This window comes from Rhopalosiphum padi, chromosome 4 (assembly GCF_020882245.1).
Source record: "Rhopalosiphum padi isolate XX-2018 chromosome 4, ASM2088224v1, whole genome shotgun sequence".
NCBI lineage: Eukaryota > Metazoa > Arthropoda > Insecta > Hemiptera > Aphididae > Rhopalosiphum > Rhopalosiphum padi.
In genome coordinates, this window is record NC_083600.1 from 43,801,820 (window position 1) to 43,828,106 (window position 26,287).

Below are 26,287 nucleotides of genomic sequence, written 5' to 3' on the forward strand. Positions count from 1 at the left end.
TGACTTTTATACACCATATTTACAGTAATAAACTTAAGTTATTCGGTCCGTTGTGTTATATAGGAGCCCATGGGGTTTTTAACGACCACAGTGTTATTATACAGGTGGTATTTACGTATTATACTTACGATATACATGATTTATAATTTTATAATTTAAATCATATTATTATATTCTCATTAAATATAATAATGTCAAGTATATCACAACGTACAGTGTTTATTCAAGAAATATTCCTGAGACTTAACCGTATGCGAAGCGGTGCAATACGCGTCAATTACACATTATTCATGTTCAATGTTTGCCTATCCAGAGAATGCGATATATTCGGGTTAGTGGTATTCTCGGTATCACCATTATAATATATTCGTACGGAATGCTTAAACTCCGTTTACACGTTACTCTATTAATTTGATTTTGAATATCACGAGACAAGCCATTGTAAGTTTCGTATACATTATGTGTATCTGCGTGGGAGCTGCTCGCTTAGCGTATACGTTTCTTTTCGAAAATGTATATTGACCGTCATAGAAGGACCTCTCTCCAGTTGTTGTTGTCATCAATTTAATGTTTGTTTCATCTCAAGTTGATAATAATATCATCTGATACGGCCGGTTAACTAACCTATTGTCTGTCGTTCACTATATGACTATATAAGAGCTTATTTAACGTTTCTTTTGCTACGATACTTCATAAATCTTATGCGATAGATAGAAAGATAATTATATCTATTTTTTCTCTGTTATTTTTTACCGTTACTATACATGAGATAAAATACTCATAAACAATTTAGCTAAATTTTTTATTTTCGAAAAGTTTAAATATATTAATCTCATCGATGTGTTTGTAAACGATTAATTTTTATATTTCAATAGTCAATGCCACCAACTTTTGTTATGCATAAATATAATATTTATTGTAACATTCTACTTATATAGTTGTCTTGAAACCTACAGTTCTCCGTGCCTGTAAATATGATACAACTTACAGCGTGGACGAATAAAACATAAAAACCAACAAACTACATTATATTTTTTATAACTTATTGGTTTAACTTTGCTTATATATTGTTTACATTCGAACGTTTTAATTGATAAGTATAAATAAATAATACATACATACACACATAATATTTTATATATTTCACTGTGTATTAAACATTTTAATATAGTTTGTATTATAAGTATGAAATATATCTCAAAATTAAATAATATCTTTGGATGACATTCAATAATGAAACAAAATATTTTATCATGTAGTCCATTTATAGCTTGATAAGAGTCAACAATTAATGATTGCTTATTAAATAATTAATAATATGAAATTGATATTGGAAGCTTAAAAAAATAAAAATAATTTCATTCCATCGTCACATTTATATTTGTATCAATAAATTTAAGACGTCCATAGAGAGTGGTACTAAAGAAAAACAACAAGGAAAACATAAACCAAGTATGTATTTATATTATTATAGATTTATTATATATAAATAAATACATTATATTCTCATGTTTTATTTGTATGAACATTTTATTGTTTACATAATATTAGTTAAACTCATAAATACATATATACTGTAGAGTGCTGAAGTGAATAGATACGAAATTCAACCCCAACCCCAATATAATGGTAACGAATTTTCGAGGGTTTAGTGACTTCGTATTGTTTTAAAAGTGCTATATAGTTCAGGTATAAATTCTAGTTGTTGCCGACTTTTTCTCGGTGGCGTGCTATTTACTTATTTAATTTCAAGCTCTTTGGATTCGACTGTTACGTTTATTGTATATAGTCCTGAATATGGAAAACTCTAAATTCAATGTACGCGGTGCTTTCTCAAATCAATAATGCAAATTATCAAAAAATTAAAAACCAAAACTTAACCTAAATTTAAAACGAATTATTTTTATGCTTGCATTTCGGTATGTAATATAATTTAATTTTGACTTAAGATTTTTGAGCCTAAACGATTTTTTTTTAATATATACTTTTACAATATGATCTAAAATTAATAATTAATATAAAAATAGTATTTAAAATAAAATGACCAATTACAAAAACTATACTCGTAGTTTACAATTAATAAATTATTTTTTTGCTAGTAATAAGATTAAAATATAAAAACCAAAAAATACTAAAGCATTAATCGTTATTCAGCAAAATTATGATTATTATTATTATTATTTTTATTAATTAAACATTAAACAAAATTTGTTGTGAGTATTTTTTTAGCATACTTAGAGCACAGATAGAAAGCAATAAATATTATTTAAAATAATAATATTAATAAACAACAAAAATTAATTAAAACACTTAATTAATTAAAGACTATAATATAATAAAATATACAATATTACTTAAAACTGAAATTATAATAATAATAACAATAATTATTTACTCAAACAAATTTTATTATTACATTTAAATATATTTTTTTTTAAATTACGTAAATAATTTTTCGAAGTAATTAATATTATTTTAATTTTCTCAATATTTCACGCATGAAATTCAACGTTATCGCGATATCCCTTATACAACACAACTTATATTAAATCCATACATCGAAATATTTCAAAAACTAAACCCCGTGAAATATGTATGTTTTGTTAAATTTAAAATTTATTTATTTATTTATGTATTCAACTTTATATTAAACATTTAATTTACATTTATAAGTTTATACCTATTCCCAGTAAACATGCTTGTAGTGGGACTTGGGAGTTTAACTAAAGTCTATACTAATTATGTAATATAATATTACATACATGATTAGATATGTATTGTTATATTAAAGATAACATATTACTTGTTTACATAATTAAATTTAAATACTTGACTGTTACAAAAATAAACAAAAGTTATAACAATCAAACAATCGCATATAAATATTGTTTAACATTAATTTAAATTGAATATTATTACCAATAAATTTAATTTAATTTAGTAATTGATTAAATAACTGTATCTCTTTATTTGTATTATTAAAATTTCTAATTGACGTTATGTTTAATTTAATTAACCTTAAATTTCCGTTGTTCTCGCCCTTTGTTTTATGAAATTTAATTTTTATCTTCCTATATACCTACTTTTTTTTATAACTAATAGCTTATTGTATTATTAATCAACTGTTAAAATGTTCAGTTATTTTTTTTAATAAATCCTTTGTATTATACTTGTCATGGCATTATCGATGTACCTATTTTATTATTACATTGTTATGGATTGAACAAAAGCAAAATAGACTACTCTTAGACTAGAAATATTCAACGTAACACTTGAAAGGCATATTAACGTAAATTTTCTCACACGCAACATTAAAATATTTCAACTTAAAGTATCCCTTTTACATTTTTGCCAAACATTACACTTAAATATTCTACTATATCTACTCTAGATATAGTACAAATACAATTTGCATACATACATCTAATACACTTTTTTTTCTATATAATTATTATCATGTAGTTTAATTTAAATTAGATTTGGTTGATATTTGACATTGATTGATAAAGGAGAAAACCATTTAGTTATGAAATGTGATAAAATGTTTAATTATAAAATTATGACGGTCTCAAGGGAGATAAATTAAGGCGAGTTTACGTCACTCAGTGTAAACAATTTTCAAAAAAATCAAATTATAATAAGATAATATATAATATACAATACCAATGGATACAGTTGGACAATAATATTTTATTGGTCCTTTCTATATAATCATTATTTTTCAGTATTTTGGAAAAAAGTAAGAATAACGTGTTTATTACAAATCCATATTATATATATTGGTATTTTTACATGGTGCACATTATCTGTCATATATAAAATCATAATGACATTTTTATTTAGGATGCAAGTAACCCATTAATAAGTATGACCGGTAACCCGTGTAGCTGTCGCATTTATCTATCGTAATATTAGAATGTTTTATTAATATTTTATGGGACGCGAGTAACACACGGCCATAAAATATACTAGTCGTAATATTTTAGACTGAGTGAAGTGAAGAATGTATTGGTTCATGGTAATAGTGTTTTGTTTTTTTACTATACTATATTTTTAAAGTACATAGATGTTTTTTCAACACTATAATATAAGCACTGAAAAAGTTTCGTATAGCACGTACTGTCCATTCATATATTTACGGTACTCTTCGTTAAGAGGTAATATTTCGATTTTTTTTTCCTCGGTAGTTTCTCTGAGCGCGGCAAAGAAAATCTTCTTACAAAGTCGACAGTTTAAAAGTTTTGAAACTATGTCAGGGAAATAGTTATGAATTATGATTATTTAACCGTGATGATCCGATTGTAACCGTATTCTACGATCGATTAATATCACTGTACTATATTCTGATCCGAAGCGAGATGTATAAGACGATGAGCTTGCTTCGGACTAGGATTTTCGGCGTATTCCGTCCGAATTGATTTTGTTTTTCTGTAATATTTATAATATTATTATGCTTTCTACTATTTCTACTACCGATCTATGCTATTCGTACGCGCATTCGTGCAAGTGAAATAAATCACTATTTGCCGACCACCGACACCAATGGTTACCGTATATAGTGTCGTGTGCGGTGGGTGTGATACTGTTATACATATCATTTCACGCATATAATAACACGCACATTTGTTTTAGCGATTTTGTGAATTTAGTCTGGCACTAGGACAGACTTGTAGAGTCATTCGACGGCAAACAAAAAGACCATCGGAAAGAAACTATTTTGTGATATGGTTGTCGGCGTTTTCGTATACCTATTGTACAACTGTATGCGACTTGGTACACTTTTAAACGTGTCGCGTATAAAAGAAAAAAGTAAAAGAAAAAGAAAAGAAAGAATCAAATTCAACCCCGCGAACGATCGATTTTCTAATCAAATCCTGCACGCGTATATTATAAAGGTACCTACAGCTGTTTCCGACATTGCTGCACCGAAGGAGAAGAAGAAGACGACGACGACGAAGATCCCTTGGCCGGATTTAATACATTTCATCTTTTGTCTTTGGCTTAGTCATATATATATATGTAATATATATATATATATATACATTATATACGCGTAAACGTTAAAAAAAAAGTTTCCTATGTGCGAGAAATATTATCGTTGTTTGCGAATCTAACGCGAAAGATGCACACGACCGTTACGTATATAATAATAATAATAATAATAATAATAATAGTATATATATATACACAATATACACATATACAGAAACTTACACCCATTCACACGTACATATATATAATATATATGAATACGGCACATTCGTATTTTATATTCAACGGTAAAAAATTGTAGAGAAACAATAGGGGAACGGTGCCGTTTGCTTTGCGATTTTTTTTTTATACTTTGTAGAAATCCGCTTTGGCGTACGTTTATCTACACACATACACACGCGCGTTTGCACACACACACACACACACACACACACACACACACACACACACACACACACACATACATACGAGCTCGCTCTCGACCCGACATGACCCGACTCGGTCGTTCACTAGTGTCTCTATATCCTATCCCTTTCATCCATTTTTTTCGCCTCATTCGCGCTGAATTCGAAATCCTCCTAAAACGCGGGCAATGGCATTAAAAGCACACAAACACCGCCGAACGAACATTGTGCATAAGTTTCCGTCGTCCTTTGCACCGTGAACTTTGGCCATTGTCAAGACAAAGATGTATATATGTACGTATATATATCAACTATACACACACACACACACACATCCGCGGCATACACTAATAATAATAATACTGGTCGATTCACACACGCGTATGGGCCAAAAATATGCACCCGTTTAATATTAAATACCACCGTAATAATAATAATAATAATAATAATAGTATGCCGTCGACAAACTTGACCCTTTGTGAAGCGGTGGCGGCCACGGGGCCGTATGCGGTCCCGGTGATTTACCGTCAAGTATAAATTGGCCGACAAACTTTTGGCACCGCGACCAAATTTTATTTCAATATATATCCTCGCGCGTCGCTTTTCTGTACCCCTCCCCATCCAAACGCATCGTTCGCATCGGGGGTTGCCCTCTTGCTGCCCGTTCCTCTGTGTTCGGCTTCCCCTCTCTCTCTCTCTCTCTCTCTCCGTTTCTACCCGCCTCGACTTAACGCGCATAACACGCACGCTGCACGTCAAAGACGGCTTCGGGGGCCATAAAACACAGCAGCTAACCGCAGTCAACGTGCAGAAATTCCAACTGCCAAATGTAATAGCGATGTTATATAATACGATATTCTATATAAAATATGTTTGCAGGTCGAACGGGGAGACTGAACGAAACATTTATCGGAGTTGCGATTTCGTCTATTCGTCACCAGAGCATAGTGGTAGCTCTCCCACCTACCCACTCACTCGCAGCTACCAATAGTTATGTATATACGTATATTGGTCTGCGTTGACGTGGCACACCAGAAGAAAAGTTACTCGGACGTCACCCTCTATACTTGACGGGTCCTGTCGGAAACTGAATGCGTATTAAAGTTCGGTACGGGTTTGACGACGACAACTGAGTATAATAATTATAATCAACTATGAAGAGAATTTGTTTTTGCTTTTTTGTTTATTATCCATTCGAATACCGACGAGACGGGAAAACGTGATATACAGTTGATGAAATCTAAAGATGAGTATACAACATGCTATACGATGCAATATCATATAATGCTGTACTGAGTGGATTACATTTTCCCGTCAGTTTATACAATTTATATATGTTAGAAAAAAAATTAATAAATATTAAATCATTTTATAATATTTTCACGGACACACATAAAAGCAAGCGTTTTCTAGCTTTCTGTTTTTACGATAAGGGATTTTTAAGTTTTCATTACAAGCATATTATGTGAAGTTGTTTGATATTTACAGCCAAGGATGTCGCTACCTTTTTCATTATGTACTTTAAGGATAAAAGGTAGCAAAATTCGGTTTTTCATTGCGGGGATACCATATATATATATATATTTATGCTAACTTATGATTCCATGTAATATACACGCGAGCCATTTCCTTTAAATTCGACATTATAGAAACGGAAGTTTAAGTTTTTTTTTTGTAAAGGGTCAGTTTAAAAAAATGAAAATATATACTTTTTCGTAAGACTGCAATATCATCGTATATATTATGAACACAATTCTATTAGGAAGGACCGTTTTCTGAATTAACCGATAATATTGGTCGTATACATTATAACATTATATTCATCACCGCATAATCGATTTATTGAGTTGTATTTTTAGGTGAAATAAACATATGTTACATACTTATTTAGATAGATATACTAAATTAAAGTTTATGACATTTAAATTGAGTTCTGTTCTAGTGAATCCTGTGAAAAATCCAGAATTTTAAAATTAGATGGTAGGCGGGGTATGAATGTTTAAGTCAAATTGTTTTTAAATATATAAAAATTGCCTTATAAATTGTTCTTAAAAAATTAAAAATTATTGAAAATACAAAAGATAATATTACTAAAATTTTAAAGCATTTTTTTATACCTTTGATTTGAAATTTTAATATAAACGTCAAGTTTCCTCTTAAATTGTTTTTACAGCAATTTAAAATGTTCGTTTACACAAGAGGAACATTTTTTTCGTGTGCTTATGAAGTTTAAAATTAATATTGATCAGAACAAAAGTTATTACATCAGTTAGTCAATTATTACACCTGTCAACTAATTCTGTTATGCCCTTAACTTTAATATATTATCCATCATTTAATATAATATAGTTGAACAAACGTGGGGAGATCGCTTCACCATCTCAATGTCTATACCACTGAGTGTTGTAATATTATCTGCAGTCACAATAATGTACATGACGTGATTACGTAATGACATAATCATTATTGGTGTGTTGTAAAATATTGTTATTTGAATCAAGGACATGCAGATAGGATTTAAATTTATTGGGTTTGGCTTCGTACTCGAAATAAAAAATGTTTGTGGACAATTTTTTTATTGATATTTAAATTAACATCTAACAGTTTTTAAATAAATACTGTTTGATTAAAAATAAAAATACCTACATATCTACTTAAATTTTAAAATTAATTCACTGAATTTAACGTATTTGTGATGGAAACAGTTTTTTAACTCAATAGAACAAATTTAATATTCTTATTGAACTAAAGAATGATAAATATTGTTTAAGCATTAATGATGGTTCAATTGTGAAAAACAATAAAAACTCCATTACACATACTGCAGCATTATCCAAACATATTTTTATTTTTACATTTACCATGCGTAGAGTATACATTGTTCACTGGACACTATAGCTTATTCATTTGTACATTGATAACATATTAGTGTACACTGTACAGTGTACGTAATACATGTATGTATATATAAATATGTATGTGTACATTTTGACAATAACCTCAATAGAAATATTTCATTTTAGTAAAATGGAATTATAATAATAATAAAAAATAATAATAAAATTGAAACAATCGAATTTAAGCGTGTGTTCAAATAGATGAAATTACGATTGTGAGTCGCATCATTAGTGTATCTTTGTGGATCCGGTAAAATGGGTTTTTCGTTATCCAATTCCCCGAATCAAACAATGAAATATCGACACCAATTATTCATTCAATAAATATATATGGTATAGAGGGGAGTATCATCGGTGCTGTAAATTCACATTGATGGTCAGTGACATTTGCAAATTGCGCACACCTTTAAATCCACTGAATATTATTTTAATGGATCGTTTCCTCTGTTAAATTTACCTATCAAACAAACGGCCTATATCCAAGCACGCACACTATATTAATTTAAAATATACATTATACGTTATACATTTTATACTATAAACTACGACAATTATTTAGCGAGCAATTAAATAAAAATATTGAGGATATTTTTCAATTAAGTTGGCCACCAATGATCGCATTTATTTATCTGCGATATAATATTATGTTTGTTGGTTAGACAAAATATTAAATAATAAAAATGATTTATGTAACTTCTAAGTTCGAATTGTATAGGCTGTAAATTAATATACGCGTAATAAATTAATAAATAGGTAAACATTATTTTTTATACATTTATCTATTGATGATTTTAAGTTATAATTTACGAATATTTTTTAACCTTCAATTGTATGATTGTAAGTAAAAAAAAAACTATTTTATTGGCACAACCAAGTAATAACTATTATGTAATATAATTTATAGCATACCTACCATCATGATGAGATTTAATATTATTAATGATGTATAAATAAATTATAATATAGTAGCATATATTTCAAAGATTGTGTTTATAATTAAAAACAAGGAGAAACTTTTATTTTATACATGATATTAAAACGATGTTATATAAAATAAAAGTTTTCACATTTGTAGCCATTAACATTTTATAATATTATTACTGTTATGTTCATGAAAAAAATAAAAAAACAAGCAAATAACCTAACAAAGATTTTAATTTAAATATATTTTATAATATAATATAGGTACATAAGAATATTACGTAGAATATGTTTAATTAAATTTTATGAATTTTATAAGGTTTCCTATATAATTGTTAATACCTGTTGAATGTTTTATATGTAACCAATATGATATTAATTTTCACATTATATTTTATTATATAAATCATGTAGGTACTAATAAATAACTATATAAGCCAATAAAAGAGTCGTTGTCGATTACTAAAGAGTTCAATAGAGATTTAATTTAATTTAAAAAAAATCTTTTTTCAAGAAAACGTAGGTATTCATTTTTTTCGTCAGAAGATAGATGAATGAAACTGTCAAGGTGTTTCTCAGTTGAAATGAATTTTTAATAACAGCCGTTCTTTGAAACTCGTGTACATATTGAATAATATCAAAGTGATAATTTTGATATTTTAACCGATGTTTTTCAAATTAATTATATACCACTAGTATACATTATTTATATGAACTTTTAATATTGTACTTAGCATACAATTAGAATGCATGATTTTAAAATGTAACCAAACAACACGTTCGAATAAAATTGACCAATATAAAACATTCAGTATTAAAAAAAAAAAACTGTAATTTAATATTGGCGCCTGTCTGTGACTTTTGCTGGACACGCCTAATATAATTATTCCATATTTATTTATGTTTTATATTCATGAATGTCAAATAAGTATGCACACGTGTGTCTATATTAAATTTCGTATACATATTTATTTTTGTTTTAAACACAAAACGTTCTATGTTAATCATTTTTTAATCAAATTAATTTTTTAATTATGTTATTATTTTTTTTTTTTTTTTTTAATGGGTTATTTAAATAGGTAATGAGCTGAACAAATTTTTGTTTCCATTTAGTTTGACATTAAAAGTTAAATTATTGAAATACAAAAAACCTTTTACATATTTTATATTAAGCTGTTAAAACTGTTCACACAGTGTTGCCGTAATTTTCATTTGTATACTTTTTTTTATGAAAACATTACAATATTACAATTTAATATATTTTATTTTCTAATTTCAAACCGTTAATCACAAATAGTAAATTTATATTGTTATTCATTTTAAATAATAAGACGTATTCATGTATTATAAAGACGTATTACACGAAGCTAATCATAAAAATGTATCTGTTATAATGGCCGACCATTTTTAAGTAAAGATTTTGGCTCACTAACGTTTGTAGCAACTGCCCGTGGGCGGAAAAATGTTTCCTTTTCCCCCCCGTAATAGTAATAAAAGTTGGACGTCTTTGGGTCGGGCCTGAAATGAAATCTATATAACCTTGAACTTAAAGACCGCCATTGTTATGTACTCATATAAATATAATTTTGACCATCTATCGAGGAGGAACACGGGATAGGTATATCGTATACAATATGACTGTTCTTTTCTCAGCGCTCCACTTTATACCTATGCTATTGTGCTATTATTTCTTATAAATATAATATTAAAATAACGGATAATGAGATGAGAGAGGAAAAAAAAATCAAGAAAAAAAAATCATTACTCTACATGGAGTTTCTTTATGTCATAGACTTGGACTGTAAAATGTCAAGACGGGTGAACGCAAAACGTTATTATAATAACGTGCCATAACGGAGAGCGGTAATTTATCGTAAATGGCCATTTTTCGGTTGTAATTACCATTTCGTTTGTTTTTTGCGTTCACATATTGCATATAACATTATCCGAAAGTATTAAAATAAAGGGTCGATGGGGGGGGGGGATAAGCGCTCTTGAAAAAATACTATTTCAGCTTATCTATTTAGTATTTTGTTGCATTTTGTAATCATATACTGCCGGTACTGTCTTCCATTGTCGGTGTATAATTTATTCTGGGAACTGATTCGTTCAAGTACTACATGATTGATGTTGTAATAAAAACTAAAAATTATATAAATAATATTATTAAGTGTTTATCGGAATCGGTAACGCGAAGTTCCTGAAATTCTTTTGATGTATGCAACCATCTGTGTGACTGAATTCGATGGTATGATTGGAAAAAAATGAATAACAGCTGCTTGGGGCCAATTTGACAGTATTTTCTAGGAATACTCAACCCAGTCAATCCTGTGACATACGAGTGACCATTACACGAATTCAATAATAATTATTTATGCTATGCTGCTCTCACGGGACGAATATATCGTATAAGTAAGTGTACCAATATTACCCGTTTATTGGTCAATTGATCGAAACTCACGTTTGTTGGAAAATCATAGTTCGAATACAATTTTATAGAGGTATTCAAAAAATAACCTGTTTTCATAAATTCTAACTCTTTAAATTTCTATTATACAACATATATTTATGATGACGACTCTGAAATTAAATTTATAAATATTGAATTTTATCAGGATCCAAGTAATTTGTATTTAATATTCAACACATGAATTTTTATACTATTTTTTTCGAATAAAAGAAATAATACCCTTACCAGTTATTAGACAAGTAGTTTTTTGTTGGTTTTTAATTTAAAAACAAACAATAATTGACAAAATTTTTGAACACGAAATCGCACGATAACTTTTGGACAGTGCGCTAGTCGAGTGGATTTACAAATATCAAGAGTAAACACAGCACACAGACGCCAATCGTCTGATTATGGCCAATGGAAGACTACATTGAATGTATGACAGAATGAGAATTTGTTAACGAGCAAAGTTTTCATGGACAGGACAAACTAAGCTATCAATGTATGTTACGGAGTCAACACCAAACAGATGTTCATAAGATGACAACCGTTGATTTATTAAAACCACGAAACTTTTCACCGCTATATTAGGAAACATTATCGGACACAAAATCCATATTGGAAATAATATATTCTCCGATTTGCTAAAATGTTGGTATTATCTGTACGCCGATATTAGACATATTCCATAATTAATTTTCTATATGCAGGAAAACATAATATATTTCCATAGTTTTTATAGTTTTCGAGCAACAATATTATAATAATATTTAATGTATAGGTGTAATATGCAATAAAAATGATAAATTTATGAAATAAAAAATGGTTTAAATTAAAACTGTATAATAACTCTAAAAATGTATGACTTTAAGTTTAATTAAAAAATGTGTGCTTTTTAACCGTTGATTATAGAAAATATGCTAATATAAAATTCACCTATTCGTAATTTAAATTCAAAAAATATTAATATGTTTGTTTAGTATAGTTGTTGTATAAGATAGCTTAATAGTTAATTATTAATCAGTTATACGTACGTGGTTTTAGAAATGTTTTTGCATACGCTTTTGAAAATAATAAATCTGTTAAATAGCGAAAAGGTTATTATTTAAAAAGTAATTTAAAAAACTTAAAACGTATCAGATACTTTATATTATACTCGTTCTCCACGGATAAATGAATAACAATTAATAATAATACAAAATGGCGATGGCGACCGTTCCCAAAGCGGTACGCAGCAGTGCAGCACCAGGCCAAAGAGTACTATATGCACAAGACAGACCGGGAAGATAAAAACAATAATGTCTTGTGGCACAGACGTCCGCATTGGCCGCTGAAGACAGTAGAGCCAACTCAAGAGTAATGGAAGCTCAAACATATTATATTGTTTAAATATTTTAAAAATGTTGTGTACCTATCAATGTTCTACATTTAGTATTACATAATGATTATCTATAATAGTTTCAATTTTTTAACAAAAAAAAATATATTACTTATAATGGATTTTTGGCAGTAATAGTTAGCAATGTCCAACATATAATATCTTATTCAACGTCTAGACTTAGTGTTCTGTACATATTTTTAATTGTTTTCGCAATAAGACTGCGTAGATTTTATTTATATCAAATCGATAGAGTACGATCATCGACCACTGGACGTTATTTTACGAAAAACTGTTTGTCGACCATCGCAACTGCACGTCTTCGAGTTCCATTTTAACATATAATATGACTGCGTATTAAGGTATAAATATTATACACTGTTGGTGAGTTGGATTTACTGTAATTTTGTTAAAAAATGTTGTTGAATTTTTACTTGTAAACTGTACTGATATCAATATTAATACTAAACGTGGATACGGGATTCTGCAGTACGTGTAGTACGTGTTTATCTAATAAATATACATTATATTTTTATGGCATACGTAATTTATAGTTTATATACTATAATAATATATTTTACTCGGAGCTATTTTGCGTATTGTCGAGTATCGCTTTGCACATCAGTTACCATGGTAGCAGTGCAACGTTTCGCGTTTCAATACGGTTAACGCTTTAATTTCAATAGCCATCCACCCTTTTACATTGTTATTGTAATAAAACCTTCACTATCTGCGAAAACGGATCGGGGAGGAGCATTAGACAATAATGTTATAATTATTATTTCTCGTTGTTTAAATCTACCAGTTATAATTTGCGTCTATTCTGTACATGTATATACTGTTCGGATTTAATTTAGCGTCATACTATATACATTCAGATACGATGGGTCATCCCATAACAGTATCTGTAGTGTACGCATTGTTAATTTTAAATCTCGCGAGCCTAATGTTTTCCGTCGACGGAGATTCTCCCGACGCGGTCATTGACGGAATAAAAAAAATCTCGTACAAACTGCGATTATTACGATTATATTAAAGTTTAATGTGTACGATAATTATAAATGTAATATGCGCACATGTGCCGTTTGGAATATAATACAATATAATAGGTAGGAGCTTATGGAAACTTTTTCTTTAAACTCGGGTGAAAATAAAAAACATAAAATACAGTCTATTATGTCTATATAATATAATCGTACTACATTTACGAGGCTTATGCGGAGCCATATTATATACTACTACTACAGGCCTTACCCGACTCGATGTTGGCACAATAACGTAAAACCCCTCAAAGCCCCTTACAGTTAAGTATTAACATCTTTTTTTTTATGACATAGATGCAATTAGAATAGGACGAGGTTAACATATTATTTCTCTTTTGCAAATCGTTGTATTAGCACTCTGTTAAATAATAATTGATATTTTACAATTCAAATTCATGTCATTAAATCTAAATAATCTTAAATTGGAATATTTACTAAAAATTCTTAATTTATTATAACTAAAACTGCAGCTTTTCCGTTGTTTTTTTAACTACCTAGGTACTCGAAATATAAAAATAAATATGTATTGTAATGATAACACTTTACGATATATTATACAAATTAATTTAAAACACTTAGAATTTATAAAATAAATTAAATATTATAAATTACTAAATTATATACATATATGGTTTGATTATATTCAAAGGCCTCATCGCATACCATCTATATATAAACCTATACATATATAATGGAAAACGGCGCTCAATCGCTCGCTCTATACTCTATAGCATACTTAATTATTTTATATATATTATTTTTTTGTTCAAATTACATTATTTAAGTTTAAAGTTAATTGTAGTGTTTCATTTTTATTATTAAAATATGAAATTTTAATATATCAATTCTGCCTTAATTTTTTTTTTTTTTATAATAACCCAAATCATCATCCATGAAAGAAAAATTGTATAAATACCTATCCAAATTATAAGTTATATGAAAGGTAAAAGATATTTATTCAACGCACATTTCATATTGCTTTACTTAAAGTTTGTTATATTCTAAGAAAAAAACTCTCATAATCACTCTCTGCGATAGATTGTTACATTAAGTGAATAAACATATGTAATGAACTAAAGATATTAAATCAAATGCGTATTATTGAATTAAACTTTATATAAATATATTAATAATTTCAAAATATAATTGAATTATTTCACATTCTCAAAAGTATTCATCATTTACTTTATTACCTTATTTTTAAAGCATTATACTGTGTATTTTCATAGTATTATGATAAAAATTTTTTATTTGTTCTTTTCGAGAGAATTAACTGATTTATGTATTAAGTATATTTTTTTTAGCTCGACTTAAGCAAAGACTTTGAACATTTTATACAAAAATATATTATTTATTTAAATGCCACTTATACATATTATAATTTTTCACGAACGGCATTTTTTATTAACATTTATAGCCGGATTCTATTAAAATCGATGTTTAATTTGTTCTCATATAGTATAAAACATTATTTAAATTAGTCACTAATTGATTTTAGAAGTTATAATTAGTTGCCACTGATAGATATACTCGTCGTTGACTTTGACACACAATATTGTATAAATAAATTTGTATTGATCTTTGTCGTTTTTGATGGTTGCAGCTGGATGGATGGTTAATTAGATTAAAATATACTTTGCAGAGAGATTGTTGGTTCAGTAGATTTGAAACATGTACATTGTGTTCAGAGTACACACTTTAATATACGTACATAATATAATAGGACGGGAGACAATAAATTACTGTCATCTGTGTTAGAAACCTATTATCGTATAATACGTTCATAATAATGTATTATAATAACACGAATATAATTATTTATCCGTAGTTTTATTATAAATTTAACTATTAGACTATTAAACTATAGCTAATATAAATTGTATATTTACAAGGAATTAAAATAAGCAATCTGAATTTACTATAATTTGTGCTAATAATGATATTGTTTGTTAGTGTTTACAGCTTTAGTTTGTATATCAAATATTTATGTTTGCCAATTTAATTAAATTGCATTTAATAATCGAGATTATTAAGATTATCATAATACGTGTTTAATCCTAAATAAATCTTTCATTTTAATGTTGTATATTTACGTATGCGCAGTCATGTTAATTTTGATTTAGATGATTTGTAAAAGAGAGTTCAAATATATTATATTGACCTTATTCATTCGTCTGAAACAGCTACTTAATCAATCAGTATCCACTCGATAGTTATTTATTACAATTGCATATGTGATATGTCAACATATGCATTTTATATTGTGTTAAATGGTTTAAAAACAAAAGAAAATTGGTTTCGTCCGGTGGAGTATTATTTGGTGTTTAATGTATATTAGTGATATAATGAAAATAAGGTTCTACAATAATTTATTAAACATTATAGTCGGGTTTACGGAATATCTATAAGTATATTTTTAATGTATTTGATATAGTGCTTATGTTATAAATAATTGTTTTATTGTTATCTAACCTAATCTAACGTTCAATGCGGTATTTTTTTTAATTGTTATGAAAATTGTGAATATTTATATAAATCATATTTTTCTATTTTGAGTGACAAATTTGTGCTTCGGTGCTACTGAGTCCTATCTCTTAATAAATTCTTTTAAAAAATGTACGAGATGAATATCAAATTGTAAAATATTAAATGTTCAGTAAGCTATAGTCAAGGATTTCTGACAGGCCATGCATTTCTAAAGATGTAAATTGAACTTCACAGACCTGAAAAGCCAAATTTGTCTACATTTGAATTTTTTATAAGTAAAAAAAAAATCAGTAACTTACATATCCCCAAACAAGGACTTGGACATTTATAACACTATGATGTCAGTTATAGATACTAGGTACCTAATAAGTTATTAATAATACATTTTAGAAGGTATAATAATAATATGGACTTCTGAGCAACAATGTACCTATATTGCCTATATATTACGCCTTGTTGTCATTTAGTTAATGATGAGAAACGTACAGCTGTGCATTGTTTATGACAGTATTTTTATAGCTTCCAAAATAGATTATAATGTGGAAAAAAAATGTCATATGATAAAGTGTTTCGTATAAAAAGTTATCATGTCAAAAGCGTCCTTTTGCATGCAATCATTGGTAAATAAAAATATTTTTAATAAATAAATAAAATAAATAGTCTAAATTTATTATTCTTTATATTGTATTAAAAATGGATAGAGCAAATGACATTCATAATGTTCGAAATATATTTATCGAAAAAATATTTTAATTGTCTTTACATAATTTATACAATATAGGTAATCTAATAGTGTATAAAATAGTCAGCGAGAATTTAAATTATGAAATTATTATTTCCTGAAATACATTTAAAAACCAAAGTTCGATTTTATGATTTTACGAAAATCCTTGTGCACTGTAATATTTATATACATTATATAATACTATAATAATATGTGTATGTGTTTTTTTTGTATATTTACAGTAGTTCTTTATTACGATTAGAAAATATACTGTGTGATCGCACTCCCTTCATTTCACGAAATGCAAATTACGATGCATGTAAAATAACATTGAAAAACTAATATAAAACCTAACCCTAGATAGAATCTTAAACGTCAGTCGAAAATTTGAAAATGTTATAATATATTATTTTAATACCCAAAAGTCAGTGTATCAACTCTTGTAAATTACTAGGTAGGTTATAAAATAAAATGATTTAATATATATATATTTTTTTTTTAATACAAAAATGAAAAATTGTTGATTTTGAGCGGAGTATTGTATTGATTTTACAATGCTGAGTATGTTTTCTTTTTTTGGTTAAAAATACTTTTTATATAGGTAAAATTTATTTTATTTCCAACTAAAATATCTTTTCTGATAGAAAGTGAATCTTATTATATTCTTATTATTTAATAACAATAATAAATGTATATTAATAAGTATTATATTGTATTTACTATGCTGGTCCCCACAATAATGTGTACCTACATTGTAAAATTCATAATAAATAGGAACCTTTATTGAATCTTTTACGTATATTAATAGCTATATTTTATGTATTCGATGAATTTTCATATTACATAATATTATTATAAAAATGAAATATTACTTATATAATAAATATTATATTGCTTTCCACAAATTAAATTAATCAACATGAAATAACATTAAACATACTCAGTATTACGATTTAACAAACTTTCTTTGTTCAGAATAATTGTTTGTATGCAATACTTTATTATTGCAATTTTAATGCTTACACAGTAACTTACTCAATGATAAAGACAGTATACACTAATTACTAAACAACAGAGGAGTATATTTAATTTCCCACTTTTTTTCGTTAGATTTGAGTACTATTTATTTTAATTTAAAAAATTATTATTATTCATACATGCATATAGATGTTCAAATAAATACATAGAGGATATATTTTATCAAGTAATAATTTTGTTAGGATAAAAGAGGTTTTTTGTACTGTTTTTTAATATATATTTTTTATAAAATAATATATATATATATACATAAATTTATACTATTTTAACCTTATCCCATAAAAATGTATAGTCAATAATATGATGATATAATGTATATGTCTCTAATATTATTAGTAAAAATTGTATATTTTATGTCGTTGGTGGAATATTAATATTGACTGTTTCCGTTACTATATATATAATACAAACATGGTAAAAACTTGATTTTTATGTAAATAAATATCGTTTTTTTTTTAAAAGTATTACTGAGATTAATTCAAAGAACTTTATAATATCAAGTTATTGAGTCACTAAAAATTATTAGCATACCATATATAATTCTTATCACATTATAAAGGCACATAAGATAAACTTAAATCGTTTTTCTGTTATTTTATTTTTCTGCTTTAGTACGTATTTAATTTTTTTTAAATATTCGATCAAAATTAATGAGTTAAAAAATAAGTTGCTTTGTGTAAACCTATGTGTGCTTTTTATTTTATTTTAACTGATACGTGATATAAGTACTTTATTGTAGGGGTAGTTTAAATTGGAAAGTATGTGTGTATACTGCATATAATATTCACAAATATAATATGAGTATAATAGCGTGTATAATAATTTCATTTTTAACTTAAAAAACTACTGTCAAACATTGTTAAAATAATAAAATGTTCTATCTGCTATTAGATTTAAAACAAAATTGTAGACATGAATTTCTATTTAAATTTACTACGTTTATACGCAGCAAGTTATGCGAATTAACTCAATGCGCATTGAGTTAATTCGTATTAACTGCTGCATATAAATGTAGTAAGTAATTGTTGAATAATTATTTTAAATAATTCTTTAAGCTTTGATAATTATTTTAAAATATTATATTTTGTATAACCTTATAAGAATATAAATAATATAATAGTATATATTCACTTTGTTTAAGTCGAAATAAAACATTTAATTAAACTAATATTGATTTATCTGGGAAAACTATTTCTTATTATTTTTTTAATCCGTTTAAATTCATACCCATGGTCATGTTCGTGAAATTATTTTCTGGTCTCGACTGGTCATTACAGGCAATGCATTTTAGAAGTTTATTGTTCTAAAATTTATCCTGGCGAGTCTATATACTTGCCCATTAATTATAACCGTTGGTAGTGACGTGTTTAAAGGGTTCAAGTGTTTTATTATAAGTTAATTTTAAATTATTTCAAGTTTTATTCGTATACCTATTTAGAATAATACTCACACATTTTTATTTATATTATAAAATTGAACATCAAGTTATACTTTTATTACAATCATGTTATAATTTCATGTATTAGCAATTTTATTAGCTTAAACTATATTTGGTATAATAATACGTAAAGTTAAGACTACCATCGCAAATAACTAGATGATTTATTATTAATAAAAACAAAACAAAATTTGATATTATAAAAGATAAAATCGTCAAAATTAATTGTTTGTGTGGGCATGAAATCCAATTAAGAGAAGAACAAACGAGATACAATCATACAAAGATACATTAGTAATTTTATTAAAACTTTGTGTGTAGGTAGTCTAAGATTATGTTAAGGAGCTCTGGAAACGCAAATCCTCGGCTGTGCACATATTATCCTACACCTATACATCTTCATGAAGTTAAAAAAAATCCAATCGTGATTTAGTTATAGAAGTTTCAAAAGCAATTATCTTTTTTTCAGTACGTGACTGCGAAATCTATGCACTTTGTGTGTGTGTGTGTGTGTGTGTATCGCCCTCTTTAAATTTTTATTTATTTCATACAGAATATATTGTGGACACGTTATAATAGTAGGCAAGCACATTTGCATTATAACTTCTAATATGCTATACTTACGTATATAATGCGCATATAATATACGGTGTATAATTTCCTTTGGCGGTGTCTACATAATTTCCTCGGGCATAGGAGTTGCGTTTTTATTTTTATTTTTTCGTACACATAATAATATTACGTATGACATATAAATATAATATATTATAATGATAACATTTATAATCTTTTACGGGCAATCTCACTCTCGAAATTCATTTATGCGGCGCGTAGGTAACTAAATTCGAGCGGAAACTATTCCGGCGGCCGGTGACTCGACGTGTTCAGGACGCGTTATGCGAATCACGAGTTCCATATTGTACGTGTGAGACACTGCAGTGACCCGCTGCTCACCGGCGGCGACATTACTGTGTACGCGTGGGTTTATCTGGGTTGTCGTAAAGACCGGTGCAAAAACTGGCGGCGGCGGCGGAGAAAGAAAAACAAACATCGACTATATTATATAGCCACTTCCTCAAACCGGAGGACAAAAAAAACCGCATGCAAGACTTGCCAGAAAACCCAAACCATAGGTATCTTTCTGAATTTCGGCGTCGGTCGTGTATAATAATATAGCCGAACATTGCCGCGGTCGTCGCCGAAAGAGATTCGCGTCCGAAATGCAAAACATATTAACAGAAAAATGCCACCACCGTGACTTGGCATCACTTTCACATTATCATTTATCGACCTTTGTTTGGACACTGTTTACACGTGTGCGTCTGTGCGCTGGATTCGGCGGGGCCTTGATTATTGATTTGATTAAAAATAACGGGAACAATAATAGCACAATAGTAATAATTACGAAACGGAGCGATACGGGGTCGGGTATTCAGAAGGGCTCGTCGGGCTGACGGCGGCGCCGCGTACACGCGAGTAATATATTATTTCTCGTCCGGCGGCGGCAACGATTAAGGGTGAAATGCGTTTAGGACTTTTGGGTTGGGTCCAAAGACAATAAATGATAGACAATACCGTGGTATCGCTTCGATTCACCTTTGGCTTGTATTCAAACCGTGGCGTCGGGACCGATCGAGCACACACGCCTGTTAGATCGAATTCCCGATGGAACGGTATACGTTTTTTCATACGCGGCCACCACTTTTTGATATGAATTTTTGTTCAATATTCATTAACATATATACAAGGTGATTCAAAATGTATTTCATTACCATTTTATCATATAAATATAAAATATTCATAATAGAGAAAAAATATTCGATATTAAAGTTTTTCTTGTATAGAAATATCTAAAATGATTAGTATTTTTTACATTTTTTTACAATATTTTAGGAAGGGGTTACTTACGAAATTCAAATGAAGATCTATACAGTATTTTTAATCATAATGTGAAGTAATAAGTAGTAGACCAATATTGTTTGGTATATCTCTGTACCATTCAGCTTATCTAAACTTTAAATACATATAACTCATATTTATATACACACAAAAACCTGAAAAAATTAAGATAATAGCATAAACGTATCAGCGTTAAGGTAAAATTATAAATAAATTATAGTATGACGCAGAAACGCTGCAGTTGATAAGCTGCTGTGGGTGATAATATTTTGTGATTGTGTTTCAAAATTTGTTAAATTTGAGAGAATATTATTGTTTTCCAACGGTTATGTTAGTTAACATAAATCTGTTATTTCATTATTTGTTTATAGAAAGATTTTATTAAAATAATAATAAAAAAAAAATGCTTTGATCGTTAATTTTTTATTTTTTTAGGTAATCATATCGATATTTTTAAACTACATTTTTAAAGTATCTTTTGATACCCTTTGTTAATATATAAAAATATAAAGCGAAAATATTATGCTGTTTTTGTATCCAGTATTTACATGGATCTCTTGTAACATTCTAAATCTTAAATCTTATGCTTTTTGATGACACACGGCAGTCGATAGTATAAATCACAATAATATAATACTTTGTTTTGGTCTGCATGGTATCTCAAAACGTGGCATAGCATAGATAAAGAATTATGCGAGGCCTACAAATTTCAACAGGTGACAATGGAAATGGTATTTATTTTTCGGATAAAGATTTTCTATAAAATATAGGCTACTTTGAAAATAATGTATATATAAAAAAAAAAAAACTTAACTACTCGTCAGTACCGCACTACCACTATTTCTACGTAACGTTATCTACTGTTAGCACGAAATACATATTGTATTAGATAATTATAACGCAGAGATTTTTTTCCTATCCTTAATACCTGTGAAATTTACTCGATGGGTCTGACAGAACAGGCAACAAATATGACACATAGCACTCAACATTTCATAAAGAATCGTGCAATTACTCATCACGCAAACGTTTGGTGAATTCTTCAAAACATTCAAAGTGATTTAAGAGATACTATATTATCATCAAATTTTATGTTTTTACAGGAAAACCTACTGTTTTTCGTAACAAAATTTTCATTCGGATAAACATACGTACGCGAATTTATACGATATGAATTTATATTTGCATATCCTAAAAATAGATTACAAAAAAATATATTATCGTGTTTAAAATAATTATAGAATGTTATTATTTTATCCGTATAAATCACACTCGCATACCTTCTAAAGGGTAGGGTACATAAATGATTTTAAAATGTTAACAGATTGATTCACAAAACATTTTTGATCCTATTTTATCCTTTAATTTAATAATTATTTAAATTATGAATCATACAGGAAGAAATTCAGATATTTAGATTTTTATTTCAATTTGATACCTAAATCGTTGGGAAATATACATACATTTTTTTCTGTTCAAATTAAACCACATTATTTTTTTATTGTAAATAGATGATCAGACGATTCGTTTTTAAACGTTAAAAATTTAAAATAAATGTAAATTCAGAAAACTAATTTCTGGAGTTATTAACTTTATAAACTCAGGTTGTATATTGTCAGTTATAATAGATAAGAATATAATATGAAGGCTATAGTTATTCATAAAATATAAAACAAATATAATGCTTGAGCCAAAACTTAGTATACTTTTACATTTTTTACAAATTCTAAAATGCTCATACATTAATATATTAATTAATAATAATTATAAAATAAACGTATAAACTAAGATTATAATTTATAAATCCTCATACAATTTTGAATTTAAATAGAATGTTTGATAACTTAAAAAATATTTCAATATTTTCAAAAAAGTCATTTACAGTAAAAAGGCTGGTTTTCAAAAAAAAAAATAAAAGTTTAGTTAGAAAAAAGACACGTCATGAATAATATAAAAACTTAGAATTTAAAATTTAAATTATTAGAATAAATAATATGTTTGCGAACATTGAATGTTGTGTATATTTTCGAAAAAATACAAATTAAAGTATAAGATTGAAATGAACATTTGTTTGCTAAATTATTCTATACATTATATCATACTATTTCATAATATTATTAAACATTTAACTTGTGTAATGGTATATACCCAACATGTTTTAACTGGTTAGGTTTATTATTGTGTGTAGCTGATATTTTATAAATGTCTATCTATAACAAAGAGTAAATGGTCACCGTATATTTTATATTCTTCTATTAAATTGATAAATATTTAAATTTAATTAAAAATGGTAAGCCACTAAGAGAAACATGGACATCATTTTAATATTTTGCTTCAAATAAATTTTGACCAAAATGTTTGGTACTGAGGATTCAGTATGTTGATAATTAAATATTTTTTTTTAATAAAATTAAAAACAAAAAATAATGAACGATTATAATTATTTAATTACATTGAATAATGTTCATTATAGTTTATAAAGATTAAATTAGTCATGAGAAAAAGTGAAATTAAATAATAAAAGGTTTTTATGGTTATATAAAGTTTTTTTTTTTAAAAAAAAAAAAAAAGCACTATGAATAAATTACCGGATATTAAAATTATAAAATACAATTTTACATTCTAAATAATATACGAGGTGTTAATTTTAATTTTACCACAATTATTATAATAAGAAGTCTTATTTTTCTAATTAAAGTATTTATTATATAAATTTAAATTAAACCATAAACCAGTCAAGATGAAATTATTAGAGAGACTATAGAGACCATATTAATCATAGATTGTTGGCATTGATAGTTGGGTCTACTCCAAAGGTGATTACAGTTAAGTAAATTTTGAAGTATACTTTGTTTAATTAATTGATCGTTAATTAGTAAAATGTTATATCCATTATGCAATGGTTATAGTACTAGAAAACATAAATAAAATAAAATATATTCTTAAAATCTTAAGAACTTTTACATATTTCCACACACAATTTTCAATAGCAATGTTAATTGTAATTGAATTATATTAGACCGTGAATTTTTAAATTAAATTCTTATTTAATATATATATATATAAATATATACTTTTAAAAATTTAAATTATGTAACAGTCGTATTTTTTGTTAAAATTGACGTCGACACTTCGTATAATATTGTATCTTGAAAAAATTGACAATTGTATATAATATTTTCTGAACTATGTATATTAAACACATGTATTAATTTGTGTTACTGTTAAAATATACATTTTTATAAAATAAATATTGTAATAATATTATTCTAAATACTAATTTCTTCAATCATTCAAGCTATGATTTAAGTATTTGAAAACAATTTTGAGCATTGATAACTGACATTTATTTTCATTCTTGCCTGAATATAAATTTGTTATTACTTATCACATTTGAATATTGTATACGATTATAGAGAATAATAATGTATTATACAAGTTGTTTGCAGCTTAAAAACGAGCTTAATATATCTCATTTGTGGCTGAAAATATCCAATGCGATTTTAGAATTAAAAGACCTTGTTAAGCTAACAAATACATTCTTATGTAAGATTAAACGTAACGAGATTTTAATAGGAAAAATGTTTTAATAGAAAATTAGCTCTACACGGGTTTTACAGCTGGTCGGTCATAACTTATAACTTTGTATTGTTCTACAACTCTCACAGGCATGTATTATTTTACACCGTCACACTGCTTCCTATTATAATGTTCCGTCATTAATAATATACGATGTATATAATAGCTGCTGCGTAAAAATCAAAATATATGCAGATGTGTTTTTGCATTGTTCAGAGTGTTTGGACCCGCGGGTAATGGATTGTTTAAAAATTCTGCGAAATGTGTATCGATCGTTTTTCGGTACCTATCCAGTGGCATCCCATTTCTTTCCATTAGAAAATTAATGAACGTGATTTGGAACCCATGTCACTGATTAAAGACCTAGGTGTGGTATGTTCAGTGATCTGTATTTTTTTCTTTGTGTTCATTCGACACACGAACCGAAACAACGTAAGCCTTTTATGGCGGCAATGGTGCACTCTAAGCCCTCGTGTTCCCCTTGAAAACCGCGTTCAATTTGAAAATATAATATTTATTGAATATTTTTTTACGGTGTGCAATATTACATACTTCGAGGGGACTCGTGGGTTTCACTATTTCCATTGGAGTATTTTAATATTTTCGAATTTCGATTTTATAGCTTTTGGTCGTTTCATAAATGAAATTGATATTTTATTAAACTTTGTATTATTATAGATCATGACAAATTTGATTTAGTATAAATTAATAAAATTCAATTTAACTTAGAAACGGCACATTATTTAACAGTTTATAACAACATTAATTCAATCCATGACTTAGGATGTAGTAAATTAATTAAAGCAACGACAATTCTAATGAAAACTATTGAAACAACGTAATTATGAATACTACTTGTAATACTTTTAAATTAAAATAGAAAGTATAAAAGCTGAAATCTGAACTATGAAGATAATCAATCGCATGGTTAGTCTGCAACTGCATCTGTTACATTTCAGATATTATTATAAAACATTAATGTATACTGGTTTTAAAACAGTGTGATTAAACATTTTATTTTTTTATTACAGTATA

General features: G+C 27.3%; 1 protein-coding gene and 1 long non-coding RNA gene across 3 annotated transcripts in view; one reads left to right on the forward strand and one right to left on the reverse strand.

The window, feature by feature from the left end:
* LOC132930685 (uncharacterized) overlaps positions 1-7,327 on the forward strand; it is a 110,912-nt gene extending 103,585 nt beyond the window's left edge. The window contains exon 3 of the long non-coding RNA XR_009662267.1: positions 6,276-7,327. This is a non-coding gene — a long non-coding RNA (uncharacterized LOC132930685). The remainder of the gene's footprint in view (positions 1-6,275) is intronic.
* Positions 1-26,287, reverse strand: part of LOC132930683 (protein amalgam-like) — a 305,488-nt gene that overhangs the window by 30,829 nt on the left and 248,372 nt on the right. The window lies entirely within an intron of this gene.